Here is an 8,079-nt window from a genome sequence, read left to right as displayed (position 1 = left end):
TTTAACATGAATAAACATGAAAACCATTTTAATGGTTTAACATTTTAACCATGTAATATGATTACATGGTTATTATATCGATCACAATTTGTTGTTCTTTTCAAACACATAGATTCTAACATCTGTGTTGTCTTAGTGTGAGCTTGTGCTTGGATCCTGGAGGTGGCCGCTTTCAGAGCTGGTCAGTAACAGCTCCGGCAATGGCGTAGAACCTCAGGTTTCTCCAACTGTTTGCTGCTGGTGCTACCATATTTGAGGATGTGGGTGGCTGATTAGCTACATCCCTACTAGGAGTGGAACTACTCAGAGAATCCTGCTGGTTCTTGGTGGGGGGACTTGCCTTCTTTCCATAAGACGAGCACTGCTGTCCCCACACAGTGGGCAGAGAGAAAGATGCAGGTGGACCTTGGGTCTTTGTGGGTGCCACTCCATTTTAAAATTCATTTTTTTAAGATGAATTTCAATTTAAGGTGTTTCCAAGCCGGACTCTCTGAGGACAGAGAAGGCCGGGAAAAGTCTTTCCCTCTCTTGGGGTTGCGGGGGGTCGGGTACGGGGGTGGTGATGGCGGTGGTGAAGGGACCCCGACAGCGGGAAGCTGTGGAGTCTTCGGAGGAAAGGGCCCTGGAGCTGGACACCCCTTCCAGTTCCCACCTCTTTGCAAACCCAGGGGAGGGGAAGGAGCGACACAGGAGCCCCAGCTTCCAATCGCCCCATTGCTGCCACGCTCCGTCGAGGCCCTAGGCCGTGGGGCGCAGAGCCTCAGCTCCAGGCAGCGCGGGCGCGGCGCACAGAGAGGAGGCGAAGGGCCGGCAGCGGCCTCGCGGCGCGTCCACATGCGGCGGGGCCGCAGGGGGGGCGGGGGGGACGGGGAGCCGAGGGGGAGGGTTTACATCCCAGCGAAGTTCCCGGATGGTCGCAGCCTCCCGGCGCTGAGCGCTTTTCCTGCCCGGCCGGCTCAGCCCTACGAACCGGGGAGAAGTTTCCCTAAGAAAAATGCCCGGCGCGCCGCAGGGCCCTGGAGCTGCCCGGAGCCGTTGCACGGTAAGGGACGCGCCGCTGCCGCTGCCAAGGGCGCGACCGGGTTCCGGGGACTCAGGGCAGCGCCCGTGGAGACCCTCTAGGCCCCCAGGGACCCCGAGGAGGGCTGGGCTGGGCATCTCGGCTCGGCGCCGGGTGGGCGCGGGCGGGGGCCGCGGGGACGTCGGGGCTGCGTCCGCTGCGGGCGGGGGCGGGCGCGCGGTCTCGGGAGGGGCGGACTCGGGCCCCGCGGCTTGCGCGTCCAGTACCCGCGGGCAGAGAAGGAAGGGGCGGCGGACCGTGAGGGTCCGGACGCGGGCGCCTTCTGGGCTGGGCGCGCCGCTGGGCTCCGCAGATCTCCGGCCACCCGGGGGCTCGGCCCGGCTCCCGGCTTAGGTACCCACGGCAGGGGCTTCGCTGCGATGCGCTGGGGCCGCGTCTACCCCACCCATGACAGGCGAATGGAGACTTTAGGGCACCCCGAGGCCAGTTTCTGCCAGGGAGCTGCCTCTGCTTCTTCTCAGGGGAGTTGTGCCCATCCCGCAACGCGGCTTCCCAGACTCGCCTCCCGCCGGGTGCCCCAGGCTGAGCCTCGCGCTGCGGGCAGTGTAGACGCTTGCGTTAGATGTGTGCGGTGACCTTAAAGGACGTCCAGTCCCCGTCAGCTCTTTTCCCCCCAGGGCCTCTCCGGAACTTTCGGAACGGCTTCACTTCAGTCTCACTCCCTCTACTTTTTCTGTTAACATATTTTTTTTTTCTTCTTTTTTTAAAGTACTGTTAGAGAAAGTTGCAAGCGTAAGAGAAACCAGCTGACCCAATCCGGGCGACCCAAATCTTCAACTCGTGGTTAGACTTTGGACTCCTGGAGCTTAACAAAGGGTGTGTCTGTGAGGAACCGAGCCTGGCCAGGTCCTCTGGTCCTGCTTAATCCCAGAGGAATACATATTCCTTCCTGGGCCACGGGCTGCTGACTTTATCTCAGTTCTCTGGGAAGCCTCTCAAGTTGTCAGCAGTGACTGGGTGGACTTGGTCCCATTTTGTGAAAATTGTGTGACACCGTTGTCCCCTGAATAGTCACTGGATTCCACCCCCAATCACTGGCCGAGTGTAGTCCCAGACTTTAGGCGGTGCAGCCGCGGAGCCGCTGGACCGAATCCCACCCTGGGTGGGTTTTCTTTTGCCAGTTTCCCAAGGCAATTCCAAAACAATACTGTAGCTTCATTTTGAGTCGTTGGCATATTTTTCCTCCTCAGAAAAAGCCTTTTTCTGTTAACGGTTAAAATAACTCCAAAGAGTTTTCATTTTCAGTTTTTATGAAATACCCTTGGACTTCTGGAGGTGAGAAAATCAGCATAGGCCATTGGCATTTGCATCTTAATTCCTCTTTACAGTGCTCACAAGACTGCTTTCTCCTCTTGTGTATCTTGACTCATCTGTCATCTTCACAGGGCTGAGTCTCAGGGACCAAATCCCCAGCTACCTGTAGCAGCCCATTACCCGTTGAGTGGAATTGTGCAGACTGGACTTTGCAGTGGTTATTAGACTATTCTAGTAACCTCATCATCTTTTTTGGCTCCCTGAGCAGCACAAAAACTCTTAGGTTTTTGTGATGTAGAGCAAAAAGATTTGTAAGCAAGGTAAGATCAGATGTGGGTTCATTTAGAGACAGTGAGATTATTTCCAGCTGTAGAGATTCATGCCTTTCATTTGTTTGTTCATTTCACCAATTAAGTGTCACTTTCTGGTCCTTTAGGCATATCATGTGTATTGTGCAACTTGAGCCTCACTTATCCAAGAAATGGAGTTGATAACCTTTGCCCTTTCTCCATCTCATCCTGTGAGGATCAAGTGGGATAATGGTGTGTGAAGCAGCAAAAAGCAGCACAGCACAAGGCATTAGAGGGGCACCATGCAGTATGTAGCACCATGACATGAGAGCAATAAAGAGCTAAAGGAGGGGAGTTCCCGTCTCGGCTCTGCAGGAACAAATCCAACTAGTAACCACAAGGTTGCAGGTTCGAGCCCTGGCCTTGCTCAGTGGGTTAAGGATCCTGTGTTGCCGTGAGCTATGGTGTAGGTTGCAGATGGGGCTCTGATCTTGTGTGGCTGTGGCATAGGCCAGAGGCTACAGCTCTGATTCTACTCCTAGCCTGGGATATGCCGTGGGTGTGGCCGTAAAAAGCAAAAGCAAAAAAAAAAAAAAAAAAAAAAAAGAAGCTAAAGGAGTGGGACAGGGCTGGTGGAGAGAAAGTGGTATCCCTTTACCTGTTAAACTTACTGTCTCAGTTGCTTTGCTCAGGGATGAGCCTGCTTTTGAGGGGAGTATTCATCCCTGGCTCTATGTCACAGTCTTGGTTATTTCAGGGTGTTCTTAACTATGGATAGGACTTCTACAGTGCACATCAGGAGAACAGAAGGCAAAGTACCTTTTTGGTTGTTGCTGTAGCCCCTTCACTTTAAGCATCTGATATTTAGGACTCTGCCTCCCAGAGCCATCGTCTTCCTGAAGCCTGAGGTCTACCAAATTCCTAATGATTTTCATACAGAGGTCTCTGCCACTGTGACCAACATTCCACAGTGATGCCACAGTGATGCCACAGTGCTGGAAGGTTTGGTAGGCTTATGCCTTGTGAATAACCAGGACCCACATATGTGAATCAGGTCACAGTTGAAATCAAATGAGACACTCATTCTGCCTTGAGGGTCCCTGTTAGGGGTCACCGCTGTGCCTTGTGTTAGGGGTAGAAGGGGACCTAGCTCAGAAGGAGGTGGAGTTTCCCCCTGAATGCTTACCTTCTGGCAAAGATGAGACATGGTTTCGAATAGCAGGAGTGAAGGGCAGAATGTGGTAAATAAGATTTTTTGAAAGTTGCAAATCAAATACAGGGAATGGAGAGGAGAGTGAAATTAATTCCAGCTGGAAGTTCCCGTTGTGGCTCAGCGGTAACAAACCTGACTAGTATCCATCAGGCGTTTTCGATTCCTGGCCCCACTCAGTGGGTTAAGGATCCAGGGTTGCCGTGAGCTGTGGTGTAGGTCGCAGACACGGTTCGTATCCCACGTTGCGGTGGCTGTGGTGTCGCCTGCGCCAGAAATGACTACTGCTCCATTTCTACTCTAGCCTGGGAACTTCCATATGCTGCGGGTGCGGCCCAAAAAAAAAAAGAAAAAGAAAAAATTACTTTCACCTGGAGGGAGTCAGTCCTTCACTCATGCATCTCTCTGACAAGTGTCTGCCCTGTGCCCAGCATGGGAAAATTAATAGGCACACATACATTGTGTTCCAGCTTCTCTGCCCCAATTCAGGACCAGTTCAGGTCCCGCCTTCCTGGGATGGAAGAATACTTCCTTACTCGGCCTCCTGGCCCAGCCCAATGTTTATCAATTGTTCCTCACCTTGTAGAGATTACAGTCAAATCAAAATAATTAGCTGTCTCCTGTATATTTTGGAATAATAAAAACTCGAGGCTCACCCAATTCCCTGCAATACCTCCAGTTAGTTGAATAATGCTTTGCTGTGTAACACGCTTTTAACTAGTATTGAAGTCTGCTGGTCCTTAGCCATGGGTGTGACTAGAAGCTTATAAAGGTTTGATTCTGTAAGGATGGGGTGAGGCCCAGGAATCTCCTTCTGAAAGCCCCCACCTGGTGCCAGCATGCTCCTGCTGCTGGAGTTCCCTAAAGGTTAAGGATGGGCCAGGAGGGCGGGCACATTTGACTCCAGTCCCAGCTCTGTTTTTACACATTCTGCCACTTCTCTTTCTTTATCTTTAAAATGAGAGTAAACACCTCTACCTACGGGGTTGTCACAAGGGTCAGATGAAGTTGTGGATGTGGATTGCTGGACAGATTATCTGGGACAGTGCTGCTGCTTGATATTTGTGGGTTATTATTATCAATATTTCATTTTTGTGTTTTTTGTTTTTGGTCTCTTTCAGGGCCACACCCATAGCATATAGAAGTTCCCAGGCTAGGGGTCATATTGGAGCTGTTGCTGCCGGCCTACACCACAGCCACAGCAACGGGGGAATCCAAGCTGCATCTGCGACCTACACCACAGCTCATAGCAACGCCGGATCCTTAACCCACTGAGCGAGGCCAGGGATCGAACCTGCATCCCCATGAATACTGGTTGGGTTTGTTACCACTGAGCCACAGTGGGAACTCCTATTATCAGTGTTAATTTGGACAACACACTGTGTTGGTGTGCTTCTTTCTATAACGAAATAGAAAAAGAGCCTAAGCATAGGATCTGCTTTTTATATACATTAACACAGAATAATCCCTCAGCTGTCTGTAGTTTGTTGAGTGCTTCCCCCTAATCCCTTCGTGTATTAACAGCCAAGGAGGAGGAATGTCACAGAGGAGAATGTCAGTATTGGGGGGCTACCAGCCTGTGATATATGCTTAGCTAATTGAGCTACTCTGCTGAGATGATCAGGGCAGATAAAGGGCAGGAAGATAAAGATGTGCTACTTTCCTGGCCTTTTGGCACCAGGAGGCGTCAGGGTAACATGTTTCATTAGTCACACAGTGGCCGTCGTCCGTGTGGGGTGACCAAGGGGACTGCCTGCCCTGGGCAAAGCTGCTTTGGTCACAGGTAGAGCATCCAGGCCACAGAGTGGGAGTGGCCCTGCTCTTGTGTTCTCTTGTGGCCAGGGGGTCAGGACACGCTGACAGATTCCTGTAGAGCCTGCTCAGCATTTCAGGCTTGGTGAGAAGTCAGAAGTAGTTGACTTTGGAGAATTCTCATCATCGTTCAGCGGAAACAAATCTGACTAGTATCTATGAGGACTTAGGTTCGATTTCTGACCCTGCTTAGTGGGTTAAGGATCCAGCGTTGCCATGAGCTGTGGCATGAGTCGCAGACGTGGCTCAGATCTGGTGTGGCTGTGGCTGTGGTGTGGGCGGGCAGGTAAAGCTCAGATTCGACCTTTAGCCTGTGAACTTCCCTATGCTGCAGGTGCGGCCCTAAAAGACCAAAAAAAAAAAAAAAAAAAAAAGTAGTTGACTTTGCTAATACTCAATAACTCAATAAAAGAGGAACATAATGAAAAGAAACAAGAGACACAGTCACTTACAGTTTTTATTAGCTTTGGAGTTCTCGTCATGGCATAGTGGAAACGAATCTGACTAGTATCCATGAGGATGCCCGGTCAATCTCTGGCCTCTCTCATAGGGTCAGGGATCAGCGTTGCTGTGAGCTGTGGTGTATGTCACAGACTCAGCTCAGATCCTGTGTGGCTGTGGCCTAGGCCAGCAGATACAGCTCTGATTTGACCTCTAGCCTGGGAACCTCCATATGCTATGGGATGGCCCTAAAAAGCAAAAAAAAAAAAAAAATTTTTCGTTACCTTAGAAACTTCAGATACACGGTTGTCATGTTTACATGTTATTGTAAAAACATGTTGCTATGATGTTATACAAATACGGTCATCCCACAGTATTCATGGGAGATAGTATCCCAGGACCCCTTCAGATACCAAAACCTTCTGATGTAGAGAGCCACCTGTGTGACATTTTAGCATTGCCTACTAGGGATATATTTTCTTCTCTTCTAATAAATCATCTTTCTAGCATAACTCAATTTCTTCTTTTTAATTTCCTTTTGTTGCTTAATTGTATTAATTTACATGAATCACATTTTCAGAGCTTTGTGATGTGGTCCAAACTTTGCAGAGTCTCCTGTCCCTTCCTCCTTCCCCTCCCTCCCTTCCTTCTTCTCTCCCTCTCTCCCTTCCTTTCTTCCATCGATACTACCATTTACTATGTCATTTAATTGAGTCATTTAATAGTCCCACAACCTCGTGAGGTAGATTCCATTCATATATGTGGAGCCCGAGGCTGAGAGAAGTTAGGCCGCTTGCCCAAGGTCACACAGCTAGTGATAGAGCTCGTATTCAAGCCTGGGCATTCTGATTCCAAACTCTGCCCTTTTTTTTTTTTTTTTTTTTTTTTTGTCTTTTTTTTTTGTTGTTGTTGTTGCTATTTCTTGGGCCGCTCCTGCGGCATATGGAGGTTCCCAGGCTAGGGGTTGAATCGGAGCTGTAGCCACCGGCCTACGCCAGAGGCACAGCAACGCGGGATCCGAGCCGCGTCTGCAACCTACACCACAGCTCACGGCAACGCCGGATCGTTAACCCACTGAGCAAGGGCAGGCACCGAACCCGCAACCTCATGGTTCCTAGTCGGATTCGTTAACCACTGCGCCACGACGGGAACTCCCAAACTCTGCCCTTTTAACTCTTAATGCTCCCTTCTGCCCTGCTATACACTGCTTCTCATGTTGTGGGCTGCTGCTAAAGGATTCTTTGCCATTCCCATTTGTATGCCTCTGCATTGCCATTTCGTCTCTAGACATTGCCCTTTCTTCACCTGTATGTCGAGTCCTATAGATTCTTCAAATTGGCCACAAATACCTGTTGAGAAGAAAAATAGACTTTGCCAATACACAATACTAGAAGAATACAGCTAAAATAAACTGGTGACATAATCACCTACAAATTTCTCTAGTGGTTTTGATAAACAAGGTTCACATTGTAAAAACATTCTTCTTAAGAAAAGCTGAAACACTCTTCCCTCTGAAAGCTAATTCCTACTTTTCCTTAGTAAATTTGTGTAGCTGCTTATTTGGGTCTCCCCAGTGGCTTGGAATTCACTCTATTCTGTATTGGAGTCATTTGCAAAGGTGTTTTCTCCCTCATGAGATGGTAAGTAAACTCTTCCAAGGCAACAACTTGAGAAAAAAAATTTTTTTTTTATATTCTCTCAGAAATAGTAGGTTCTTGTATAGTAGGTTCACAGTTAATGTTTGTTGAGTGGCAGTTAATTTCTGCACTCAGGTTGTAAGATTTGAGGTGAGTGAATTTTTCATGAAGGTTAAGTAGATCTTAATGGTTTCTGAAGATGCTGAGAAATAAGCTTCATCTTAAGAGTGGTCCTTCGCCATGATTAATGTGTATAATACAACATTACTTTGTATCACATACACACACAATTATCTTTAGATGCTGCTTTATATCTTCCAAATTGAACAGTGACAATGATCCTAATAATAAAGG

General features: G+C 49.0%; 1 protein-coding gene across 2 annotated transcripts in view; it reads left to right on the top strand.

The window, feature by feature from the left end:
- WIPF1 (WAS/WASL interacting protein family member 1) overlaps positions 890-8,079 on the top strand; it is a 125,431-nt gene continuing 118,241 nt past the window's right edge. For both annotated transcript variants that reach the window (XM_021074983.1, XM_021074985.1), the window contains exon 1: positions 890-1,042. The gene's annotated coding sequence lies outside the window, so the exon portion shown is untranslated. The remainder of the gene's footprint in view (positions 1,043-8,079) is intronic.

Source organism: Sus scrofa, chromosome 15 (assembly GCF_000003025.6).
Source record: "Sus scrofa isolate TJ Tabasco breed Duroc chromosome 15, Sscrofa11.1, whole genome shotgun sequence".
Taxonomy (NCBI): Eukaryota; Metazoa; Chordata; class Mammalia; order Artiodactyla; family Suidae; genus Sus; species Sus scrofa.
This window is presented reverse-complemented; position numbering and strand designations above follow the sequence as displayed.